The sequence below is a fragment of the Chinchilla lanigera genome, unplaced genomic scaffold (genome assembly GCF_000276665.1).
Source record: "Chinchilla lanigera isolate Chin_1 unplaced genomic scaffold, ChiLan1.0 scaffold00004, whole genome shotgun sequence".
Classification (NCBI taxonomy): Eukaryota; Metazoa; Chordata; class Mammalia; order Rodentia; family Chinchillidae; genus Chinchilla; species Chinchilla lanigera.
Window position 1 is genome coordinate 12,185,485 of NW_004955405.1, and position 12,995 is coordinate 12,198,479.

Here is a 12,995-nt window from a genome sequence, read left to right on the forward strand (position 1 = left end):
AAGAATACTACAAAAACGAATTTGTTGCTTTCTGACTCCTTTAAAAAATTCTGCCTCAGGTGCCAATGGTGAAACTTCTTTTACCTGCTATCAGTGAGCTGCTGAAAACCTAGGATAAATTCTGTCATACAACCCCATTGTGATGGTGACTCACCCTCAGCCCTGCACGGTGAAAGCTGCCATCCTACTAAACCTCCTCACTATATCAGTGCAGGGACCTGAGAAACAGGGGATCTCATCAAATTTAAATAGTCCTACAATCTCCTTTCAGAACTTAAACATTTCACATATAATTAATCAATATGGGAGGACTGGATTTGGCTATAAAATCAGAAAATGAGGGTAGACTGCACAATAGAGTCTCCTGGAACTTGAGTTTGGTGATGGCATCAGGTAGGAGAGCATCTGGAGATTTATTTGTTTTCTTTTCTTTTTGTTTTGGTACCAGGAATTGAACTCGGGACCTTGTGCTTGCCAGGCAGGCACTGTGCCACTGAGCTATATCCCTGGTCCTTTTTATTTATGTTCTCTGGTTCTATAACTTTGAACTTTGCAGAAACCAGGGTAATTTGATGGTAGAGCTTATTTAATCACCCCAGATAAAGTGGTAGAGGAGAGGTGGTTGTATCCTCAGGAAGTTAGATACAAGTCTGTCTTCCTTGTCAGCACCAACCCCCAATCCATACAAGTTGCCTTCAATTCTATCCTACTTAATATCCTCCTTGGATAACAAATATTATTACCTCTTTTTTGAAAATCATAAAATAAAACTCAGATAATAAAATGTCATAAAATAATATAGTTAAATTTAAAAATGAATATAATTTTAGAAGAACAATAATTCTGTGACTATAAATAAAAAATGAGATTTATGGTAAAGTAATATGTAATTCATACTAAAACCAAGTGCTCAGGGAATATTATACTAGAAAAAATAAATAGCCAAATGCTATAATTACTTACGATGAATAATTACATTTATATTTTTAAAAGTCAGCTGGGCATGGTGGTGCATGCTTGTATTCCCAGCACTCGGGAGGCTGAGGCAGGAGGATGATTGCGAGTCCAAGACCAGCCTCAGCTACAAAGTGAGCTCAAGGCCAGTCTGAACTCCATAGCGAGACCCTGTCTCAAAAAAAAAAAAAAAAAAATAGAAATTGCATTTTTAAAAGTCAGATGCCATTTTGTGTAAAGGAAGGGGAATTAAAGGGCAGCGAGATGAGTGGACCCTGATAGGGTCCACTGATGGAAAGATGCATAACAATAACCTGATTTGTATATAAATGAGCAGAGGAAAAGGAAAGAAACTTACTCAAAGTTGGGAAAAAATGTCAAGGGAAATCATAAACTGTCACAATGGAGAACTTGGAGAATTGTGAGCGAGTTTTATTTATAAGTATAATATGGAAATAAACTGTATCGTTGTCATAGGTTCTGTCAGTAATGAAATAACAGAAAAATGCATGCTGTGTTCTGAGATGCACCACAGGTCAAAGCATGTACCAGCATCTGAATTCCTGGCAGGACATGCTGAAGTTATGGAAGTGTGATGTGAACTGTCCACTGGGCAGCCTAAAATGTTAAAGCGAGTTACAAACAAAGTGAGTCTCAGTGGTATGATTATTAGTCATATCTCTAGAGCATTGCAGGACTTCTGGACCTAGGCTCTCTCCTATCAAATAACTATCAAGTCCAGCAAACACAGGATAACAGCAACAACAAAACCTCAAAATTTCCAAAATGCTCCTAAGGGGGCTTTCTTCTTTGTGGAAAACTGAACATTTAAATTTTTAAAAAATTAAACTAGAACATATTGTTAGTGCATTCCAGTGAGAACTCTATTTGCTAAATTAAATTTTAGCATAATATCACTAGCTTACCATCAAACTTACTATTTTTTCTACAAATATAAGATTGAAGATATTGTTCAGATATCTTCAGTGGGATCCGCCTATTTCTAACAGTACTGGAATACTTCAGATTCTCCTGGGTATTACTTATTCTGAATCATATATCTAATCATGTTTCCCGACTGTGTTGGGAATAAGAAAGATTAAAGTCAAATTTTAGACCTATGCCTGGCAAGTTGATGGAATGGCGTAGAATGCTTTGCATGAACTGACTTCCTTCTTGATTTTTATCTTACTTTTTACTCTTTTTTCCCCCTTTGCTTTTATTGCTTTCTGTACAGACTCAAAACAGATAAAAATGTATCTGTATTTTAAATAATTATTTTTTGCCAGTGGAACAAAACAGCATTTCAAGTGTAAATATTATAGACTGAACACACACTGTACTGTTGTACTCTCTCGCTCATTGTGCCAAATCCCTGAAGCAATACAATTGTTCTCCAATAGAACAACATGGCGAGAGATTACTTTTTTGATATGGTAATTAAGTTCTGCATCCTTAAAAGAGAGACAGGTTCTCTGTAGGTGTTCATTGCCCTGATGAATACCCTGGATTGCCATCACAAACTTCTCAGGAAAAGATGGCAATCAGCAAGCTATACTAAAATAACAACAAAACTAACTGTGGGCTATGGCTTCATACTAATGAGTATTTTGCAGTATATGCATTCTATAAGTAATATTTACATATGTGTCCTAAAATATTACAGTGACATAAACATTCTCAGTGGCATGATTATTAGTTATATCTCTCACTAAAACAGCTACACATAATAAGTTTTAAACCATCTTCTTCTCTGCTCTAAAATCTTTATTGCATTCAGCATTTCATATTTTAATTTCAATGTTTATTTTACTTTATTTGTTAGTAGTGAGTATGAATAATTTTAAATTTATGTTGATATAAGTGGCACAAATTCTATTTGCAATAAACCTAAGTCAACCTTCCTGTACTTGATGCATTAGATAGTACTGATTCTGTAAGATGTTGTGCAATGAAATACACTTCTTTCTAGAAAATAATAGTATAATAGTATCCTGTCTATCACATACTAAAATGATGCAATTGACCAACTGTCAGGATATGTTCTCTGAAATTGTTTCCTAGTAATCATGCTGAATTACTCTGTTGGCTATAGTTACTGATGCAGTTTTGTAGGAAGGTTTTTCCATGAAGTTGATTGGCTCAGATAAGAAATGAATGTGCAGCATTAACCTCATCAGTAGCATGCCCTCTGCCCGAGTGAGTTGCTTGAATAATACTTATTTCTTTTACATTATAAGAATTTATTGTTCATTAAAAGCATGAAATCATCTACTTTCTGTATAGCATTAATTAATCTGTCTGAAAGTGAGAGAAAAGCCAGTGAAAAGAGAAAAAGAAATAAGAATGGGTAACGGGAGGCAGCATAAGTTAACTTTAAACACAGACACTAAAATTTATTTCAAAGTTTTTCATCCTGATTTGGAAATAAACATTGTGTTGGTTTCCTTGTGCAAAAGGTGAACTACTCAGTATTTAATGTAGTGAAATACAAAGCATTAATGTATTGTTTCTTTTCTTCTACTTACAAAGAGTATGCCATCTCCTTGGGAGGTGGGAGATAAATTGTTATGTTCCTAAGGAAGCCAGGAAAACTAAATGCTGCTTTTGTGATCCTTAGGTTTAAGATACAGTTGTGAGATCACTCAGTACTTCATGATGTGCCGTGAGAAAAGGGCCAGAGAAAGGAGACATTTTAATATTTCAAGGTGTAGGAGAAGACCTCAGAGAACAGAGCAAAGGCTGAGTGTTCAACTGGGTGGTGATGACCTGGATATCATCATAAAGTAGACTTTAAGAGGTGTCATACTCTCTAAATGACATAAATGGAGACCACAGATGGCAGGGAAGCTACCCCTAGAGCAGATCACCTTTGCATGTAGATAGGTATGATAAACTCTCAGCTGTGAGCAGGATTTCTCATCTATTTACTCAGAATTTGGTAAACTGAGGAGTCTTCCTAAAGCTCTGAGTAGGAAGGAACCATTTAAAAGAACTTCCAAACTGACCATGAGGAATGGAGATCCAGAATAGATTTTATTTGATATAATAAGAACAAGCAACATTCTTAGCACTTTTGGTACAAGAAACTGAATACATTAGCATGCACAACCTACCATTTATACTCTGAGAGTTTCTAAAGGAATAAGAGTTATTTTGTGCTGTTTATATCTTCATTTCATTTAAGTTCTTATGTATACCAATGTGTGGAAACCATCTTATTTTGTGGGAAAATAGGGGCAATTAATTTTAACTTCATTGTATCAGAATTGACGATTATATTAATCAATATGTTCTATTAATACAATAGAAGTTACTTCTGATTAGTAGAAATTCCAGTCATGACTTTTAGTTTGTCATGTAAAATAAACATATTGTATGCCTCATTGCTGACTTGTGAATTTCCAGAGGCCAACAAGTAATTATTTGATTTACTGTCATGAACAGGACATGAAATGACAAATAGAATCATCATTTAAATATGCTGAGGCTGGCACAATTGAGTATGTCATGGAATTTGCTTAAAGTATTTAAAAGTACTCCAAAATGGACCACAGACTAACGACCTCCTATTGAATCGGCAAATGATTCAGAAACTACAGCTTTTTCTTATGATTCTATAAGGGAATAATTAACCTAAAAGATGAGAATAGTACCTAAGATTAATGATAAAATCAATAAACCATTTGAACTCAGGCTAAAAATGAATACATGAAACAGCAATTAAGCAGAGTTTTAAAAAAATAAAGCACTCTTAGTAACTGGGAAAATTACCCACTGCATTTGTATTTACACTGGGAAATATTTCTTGAGATTGAGGCAATGAATATACATTTAAAAAACAATGGAAAAAATAAAGAAGTTAACAATAAGAAACAAACCCTCCTAACCATTATTATCTCAACTTCTTTGTAAAATAACAGGGAGGGTATTAAGAAGAAAAATCTGATCTATGTGTCAGGAAAGTTGTGAGCGTCTGGGTGCTAAACAGCACAGGGGATCACACGGAGCAGATCATGCCAGACGTACACAATTACATTCCTCTCATCAAATTATACAGTGGGTGAAGGGAGTTCAGTGGATGTGATACATCTTGACTTTACTACATCATTTCCTTTATATCTTCTGAGTGTACTTAATATTTTAGTTAAAATTAGCTTAACTATGTACAATGACGTAAGGCCAGAAATAAACACATAAATAAAAATGGAGGAGACCAGGTTTAGCAGCCACATAAGACCTGGGGAAGCAAAAAGTGAAAATCTCCCCTATAGTCCCTGGAGGAATAGCTGGTCTTTGAAGACCATGATAAGTATTAATGTTATGGGCAGCTAAGTTAGATAAAATATTACAGGCAGTGAGACAGGGCCAGGCCCTGGAGCAAGCCAGTGGAGAAGACAAGACAACTTGCAACTGTGGGAGAGACAAGCACCTCTACTGCAGGCCAGACCTCAAGATAAAAGATAAAACAAACGGACCCTCATACTTTGAAGGATAAACATCAGAGTTTGATATTCTAAATAGCTTTCATGGATCATCCCGAGGAAGCCAGGAAGAGCCACTAATGCACCCTCCTACAGGAAAAGCCCCTGTTCTGTATTCATGTCTGCTTGCTATGTGACTCACTTCCCCATTTAATCCTGATTTAATAAATTTTACCTGAACAATTATACTCATAATCTTATTGGTTAGGCACAGTTTTGTCCCACCTCATGCCCACTTTGCAATTTCCCATTTTTCCCATTTGGACATTGTGGATTTGATCTATAAAAATCCCTAGAAAAAGCAGGGTCCTTCGCAACCCATTTGGGACCCCCTCTGCCTCTCTCTCAGACAGAAGATTTCTTTCCCTCAATAAATATACTCTGCCCTTAACCTCCATTGTTCCTAAAATTTATTCTCCAATTTTAGAGAACATGAACTTGTACCAGACATCTAGAAGTTGGGAGTTTCTTTCCCCTACATCATTAAGATTAGATAGGTGAGATGTTAACACAATGTTACAGGACAGAATGGCCTTCTCAAATATTAAATGCTACCATGCATTTTAAGACAGATGGAAAAAGGAGAATTTTTCAATAGGAGAAATGAAGCAAATGCTGTGAGTTTGTAGATTTGCTAGCAAGAGAGTCTGGTCTGTCACTAGAGACTGCTTTTGCTGATTGCAAAAGTTCTGATAGTTTTGTTTCTTAGAAAACCATGAGTTATTATAACTTTTGTCATAAAAATGGTTGTGTCTCGAAATATATAACAAAAGCCTCCCAAGGACTGAAAACAATTGCAGAAATAAAATTTTATTTCCTGTAGAAATTTTAATAAATATTAGTTTAGCTTCCATCTAGGTTTTGACCATTAATAATGATCTTTGTTTTCTCATTACCATTAACTGTACCATTAGTACAGTGTTCCCATATATTCTTATCACCCTTATTACCTCTATTACGATGAAGAAAGCAGCTGTTGTAACAGTTGCTTCCATTTATTTCTTACATGAATGTGTTGGCAACCAGACCTTATCCTGATATAACCAATAATCTGTGTTTTGCTAAACATGTTTTCTAATTTATCAATCTCATCATATCTAATTCATTCACAGTGTGGAAATTCACAATTATATAAAAGCTGCAGTTAGAAATAAATTGTTTAGCCACATATCCAAAAGATTTTTCATTCAGGGAAAATGGCTATAATTTGCAGTTGCTACCACTAGATTGTAAAATTTTATGATGGTATTGTACACCAATATGTCAGTGAATTCCGGAGCTCTCCACTAAGATCCTCAAGCTTTCCCCAGAGTGGTTGCTTGCCAAAGCTCTCAGGCCACCTTAGCAGAAAGACCATTGACCTTGTCAGGATAAAAGGATGGATTTTCCTTCTACTTTCCTTACTGTACAATTCTACCTTTTCCTCAAGTATGCTTCTAAAAGTTTGTTGTGCCTAGTAAATGATCACAGCTTATAAACCAGAAATTATGGAAGTGTGTGAACTGATACGGTCTTTTCCTTCCATTAGCATAAAACATTTCTAAAGATGAACATACTATTACCATGAATCATGGTTCCATTTTCATTACTTAATGGAAATTAATTGACTCAGAGCATGACTGTCCATAAACCATGAAAATGAAGTGGTAACAGAAATGATATTGTCATTTTTTGGAATTTGGACATTTACCAATACTTGAAAATCATACTACGTTGTTTCCATAGAATTAATTCACATACTATGCAGAAATTTAGCCGATTAAGAGTTTCAACTATCTTTTCAGGAAACAATTTAAAGCACACATATCTATTTAGGAATAAAAGACAAGCATGATAATGTAAGAGAAAAACACCAAAACATATACAAAATATTCAGGATAAACATTTTGTTTTTTTTTTTTTTTTAGTCATTGAGATATTATAGAATTTGAGATTGGGTTCTTATAGGTTCTAATATTAATCTACTTTTTCCATTAAAATCATACAGTTACCACAGTCTAACATGCTTCATCAATGTCTAAGGCTGCAATATACTATATTCAGTATTTATACTTTTTTTTTTTTTGCCCAAGGTAGTCCCTTATCTTACCCACCTCTGGAGGAATAGCTCCTAGTGGTATTCTTTTGTAGAGCAGGTTAGAAAATTCAACTCATTAAATCCCCATCCAGAGTTAAAGATGGTGCATGAGGTCATTCCTGCCTTCCTTACTTCTGTCTTATCAAGTGAGGCAGATAGTTTTCTTGAGCACAGGCAATGGAGGACCTTCAATCTCTAGGAAAGCCAACCTACTATGGTCTGTACAGGGTTACTTCTGAAAATACTACAAATTTTCTTGGGGCACAAGAGCTAACCAGGATATAGTTAGCTGGAATTTCTCTCCTCTTTAGTGAACTTACTGCTTACAAGAGGAGATAACTGGCTCTGGAGAGTTTGTTATTCCTACCGTAACACATAGGGCCATGTGGAGAGATATCAGGGTCTCTCAGGAGACAGATGAAACTAGGAGGAAGCACGATTAAAGCCTTTACTGTTGTTTCCATAGAAAGGAATGGGCAGATCAGGATAAGCAGTAAACAGGCTTTGGATTGGAGAGTGGGAATAATTTCTACAGGCTCTGGGCTATAGTGATGGTTCCTAGTTGTCCAGTACCTGGTCCTAGGGAGATCAAGGCAGAGGAATATTGCCTCCAGGTATGTAAATGTCAGAAGAGATGCTTCTGAGTAGGAACACTGGCTTAGCTACTTTGCATATGAAAAGTGCTTTCTGGGGCCAGCATGCAATTTACTATTTCTAAAAATTGGCTAACCTGCTATTTCTAAAAGTTGGTCAGCCCTGGAGGGACAGCCACTCCAGTAAATGAGACCCAGATAACAGGGCACCCAAAATATAGAAACTAAAAAAACACAGTTAATACTTGACTCTAGCATGAGGGGAAGGGTCATGATAAAGTGACAACTTACCCTCTAGATCCTCCTTGCTATAACGCTTAACATTCCAGAGAGGCTGAAATCTCAAGGCCTTTCCATTGCTAATCCCTCTACATAAACTACTCCCTACCAACATATCCCCCTGCTCCCCTTCCTTATTTCCTGTGTGTTTTGTGTGTGTTCTTAAGATGCAGTAAATCTTCCTTCTACCGCTCTACTTGAATTTGTACCCCTCCAACAGTCCCTCTGTGTTTTCTGCCTTATTTTTCTTGATAACATCACTCTCTAAATTATATAATTTGCTCATTTGTATTTATTATCTTTCCACCATAAACAGACTGAAAGCTCTACAACAACAAGGGACTTTATCTGTTTTGTTAATTGCTGTATTTCCTTGATCTTGAACAGTGCCTATCTATGGTAGGTGCTTAATAAATATTTGTTGGATCAATGAAAGAGAAAGATGAATGAGAAGTAATGTGCAGTATTCAACGTAAAGCTCGTTTCTGTTTTCTTTAAACTTCCAAAAATACTGTTAAACACATAACCTTTGCTATTGGTACTTTGGACAACAGCCAGTGGCTCGTATTCAGTTTGGAATGAAATGGTGGAAAGAGAAGGTGGTAGTTATAGGAGAAGAAACTGCTGTTAGAGATCAAGAATCTGGCAAGAGCAGGGATTCAAAATAAAATTGAAGAGTGAGAAGTACGTAGAATAGCAAGCAACTGTTTCTCAGCTCTCACGGAGGCTGAAAGGGGTACAATTTCCCTAAGACTGTGGCATGAGGAGTCCCGTCATTTTAGCTGCATAGTCAAATAAAAAGTGATTAAGGTGGTAGAAGGCTGGGGCAACTATGGATTACAGTGACACTGCAGATAGGTCTTATGTAAAACAAACGTGAAAGAACATTTAATAATAAGTAAATCTGACATTCTATTTCTAAGGTAAAGACACAAGGTAGAAGAAATGAAGTGCACTGCACTGAGTTTTGTGAAAGAGCGAGGAGACAAGGTTCTTAGTGTTAATCTTGGTAAGTTTCCTGATGATATTTTCAGTATCTTCACTGAGAAATAAAAACACCAAAGCCGAGCATAAAATTTCATCGTTTGTGAGTCAGAAGTGCAAGAATACATACAACAGTGAAGCAGGCTTTCAATAAATAAAAACATTGCAATTGTTTCTAAGTGCTTGGTGAAGTTATTTTCTTTCACACGTTTTCCAGATTCCACTTTGGAGATATTTTCTCCAGTCAATGCAACACTTGCATTGTTTTGTCACCCGATTTTTCAATCACCTACTTCTAGCTGATAATAAAAAATGAATAATATCCCAAGTGAACGCTCAATTCTGAATGTGTATTACCAACAGTAAGAGCTCCTGTATATAACAATAGTAGATCATTTCTCTAAACTGAGGGTAATTTAAGTTAGTTTTATTTGTGATGTGATAACTCTCCTGTAGACCCCAATAAGAAAACACTAAATTTAATGTTAAACTTGCTGATGAGTTATATTTCAAACATTTTAGTATAAGTGAGTAAAGGAAATATTTTTTCTGCAGTGATACAGAGGAAATATTTAAATGTTGACTAAAGCCTTGTAATTTTTATGTTCACAGCTTTGTCAAAAAGATGTTATCTTCCCAGCAGCATCATGTTATCAAAGATATGAACCTTAAATCAACAGCTGTTACACCTCCAGCAAGTTATGAATTTTTCCTGATTTATAGCAATCACTCTTTTTATTTCTTTTCTCAGTCAAGCAGGGAAATTAAGGTTATTTTCATGTAAAAGACACATACATTATGGCTTGGTATTTCACATAATCCACATCTTATCATTTGAATTAAATTGCTATTGAAATGAATGTGATCTGAGGGCTCTTTTGATTAATAGCAGAAATATTATTAGCAAATAGAAAGTATAGACAACATTATTAACATAAAAATATAGAAGATAACACAGACATAATAAGAAGAATCATTTTCATGATTTTCATGATTTGTATTGTACTGATCTATCAGAGAAAAATGAAATTAAAAGCTAAGGAGATCTGTTGTGGCCAAAGACAGAAACATTGTAGTGCTATTTTCATTTGCATTTTGTTTTTAAATCTACTTTGCCTTAAATAGAACAGAGAAGTTTGCTTTTGGCTATGTTTAGGTAAGCAATACTTTGAAGTTAAAATGCATTTCTAAAATTAAAATTGACCTTGTAATTTACTAAGTTGTTTGCCAAAATTAAAGATAACTAACACTTACTAAACGTTTTCAATATATTATTCATTCTACTAGAATGTTTTCTATGGAGCATCTAATGTAGTACAACTCTGCAGAGCTAAAAACCATTATATACCTATTTTATTGAGGATATAGAAAATCAGTATCTGGAATAATACTTAGATGATGAAACAAAAACTCAAGTCCTAGTTATGTGACTCATCAGGAGGAAGTTGTCAACATATGGAAATCTCAAACATTATGCAGCATAGATTCCTGATTACAGAGAAGATTGTCTCTGGAGAACCAGGCACTTTCTGGAAGAAGCAACTAATATAGGAATTGTCATGTTCTTCATAGTGGACCTTAGCTGGCACATTTATGGGTTTATGACATTTATTTTATTTATCCAACACACACTGTTACTGGGGCTAATACAGAAAACGTTCTAAGCACTTCTTAAATACTAACTGCATGAAACATACCATTATTGTCCATTTTATAATGAGAGAACTGGGGCATGGATCTAACTTGAGCAAGGAAACGCAGCTAATAAACTGTGGATTAGATTTAGAAGAGTGTGACCTTATGCTCTGTACCCTTAACTACGTTAACTAAGACTGCCTATCTGCATCAGTATACTGTGGCTTTAACAAACTATTCCCAAACTCAGTAGGAGGAAGCGTATAATTTTCTTGCTCACAGGTCATTAGGTTAATTGTGGAATGGCTAATCCATGATGGCTTTGCTTCTAGCTGTAGGTCAGGTGGCTTTCACTCCAGAATGTCATTTGGGCTCCGTAAACTATGTATGTATCTTTTACAAATCTACGCTACAGAGCACCAGATACTAAGCACATGAATTTTAGTCAGCTTTGTATTAGTGTAACAAAATGCCCAGGATAATCAGTCTATGAAGAAGAAAATGTTATTTTGGCTCATAGTTTCAGGGGTTTCAGTCCAAGGACACTTGGCTCATTGCTTTTGGGTCATGGTGGGAACTTAGAGAAGATCTGCATACATCGTGGCAGATGGGGATCACAGCACAAGTGTGTGGCAGAGTGAAGTGCTTGCTTCATGGCAGCCAGGAAGGAGAAAGAATTAGGGGAAAAAGGAAGAGGGAGGGAGGCAAAGAGGGAGACAGAGTGAGCGGGAGAGAGAGAGAGAGAGACAGAGACAGAGAGAGAGAAAGAAGAAGGGCATAGGGTCCTACTTGTATCCAAAGGGCACACCACCAGTGACCTCACTTTCTTCCTTTCACTGGGCCCCTTCTCTTGAGGGTTTCACCATACCTCTTGGTAGCGCCATAGCCTAGAACACATGGCTTTTGCTGGCGGGGGAGGCATTCAGGATCCAGATTATAGCACTGATTTTCTCAGAGAATCACAGTTCAGCACAAACTGCAGAAGCATGTTTAAGGTCTCTCTATTCATAGGACATCTGCGTAATGCCACTGGCCCAAGAAAGTTGGATTACTGTCATGGTTTGTCCCTTAAGGTTCATGTTTTGGGAGCTTGGGCCTTACTACGGCTATGTTGGGGAGGTAGGACTTTGAGGAAGTGAGACTAGTGGGAGGACCTTATCTCTTTGTAGGAGCTGCCTTGGGGTAGTTCTCATGGAACCTCTGAATGAGCTATAAGAGTGAGCCTGACTCCTGAACCACTTTCTGTGATCTCTTCCTTCCATACATATTTCTGTTGTGATGCCAAATGCCATGTGGTCCTCCCCATAGCTGAGCCAACACTGGTACCTTGCCCTTAAATGTCCAGAACTGGGAGTCAATTAAAGCTGACCTTGTAAAAGTAGGCTGGCTCAGGGGAACTGAGTGGGCAGGGCAGTCATGTCAAAGTAGTAGGCCTTCTCTTCCGGTTCCTTTCTTTATCTCCTCCTGTATAAATGAAGCTGGGTTGTGTAAGCCCAGAGTTTTCACTAGTGTGTACGAACAGGAAGTTTTGAAATGCCAAGGCAGAGTAAATCTTTTGAGCAAATCCACTTAAAATAGACATTTGTCTTTAGTCATATGAATGTATACTATCTTTCTTCTGGGTTTCAGACAAATCACATCTTCCAAAATTAATGGTCACCATTTTTGTTGACTGTAACCAGTAAAAATTCTGCATGATTACTTAGACTTTTTTCTTTTTGTGCATTTTTAAATGTGAAATTGATCATAAGAGACAGACAGAAGATGTAAGATTAAATTACTCTTCTATAGCGCCAAATCGAACCCAATTTTGAGGCAGAATTGCAGCTATGTAATAAAAACAAGTATTCAGTTAAAGATGTTATTCATGATATGACTCACCAATTACTGATACAAATTTTATAATGCCTATTGCAATGAATAGACTCAATTACATTACAGTAAAATTATAACAAATATAAAATTGATATTTCTCACCATTTCATTTGC

General features: G+C 36.2%; 1 long non-coding RNA gene across 1 annotated transcript; it reads left to right on the forward strand.

Moving 5' to 3' along the window:
- Nucleotides 1-209: 209 nt before the first annotated feature.
- LOC102005885 lies at nt 210-10,183 on the forward strand. The gene is made up of 3 exons (XR_259373.1): nt 210-393; nt 9,311-9,396; nt 9,984-10,183. It is a non-coding gene; the product is annotated as an uncharacterized LOC102005885 (long non-coding RNA).
- Nucleotides 10,184-12,995: the final 2,812 nt, after the last annotated feature.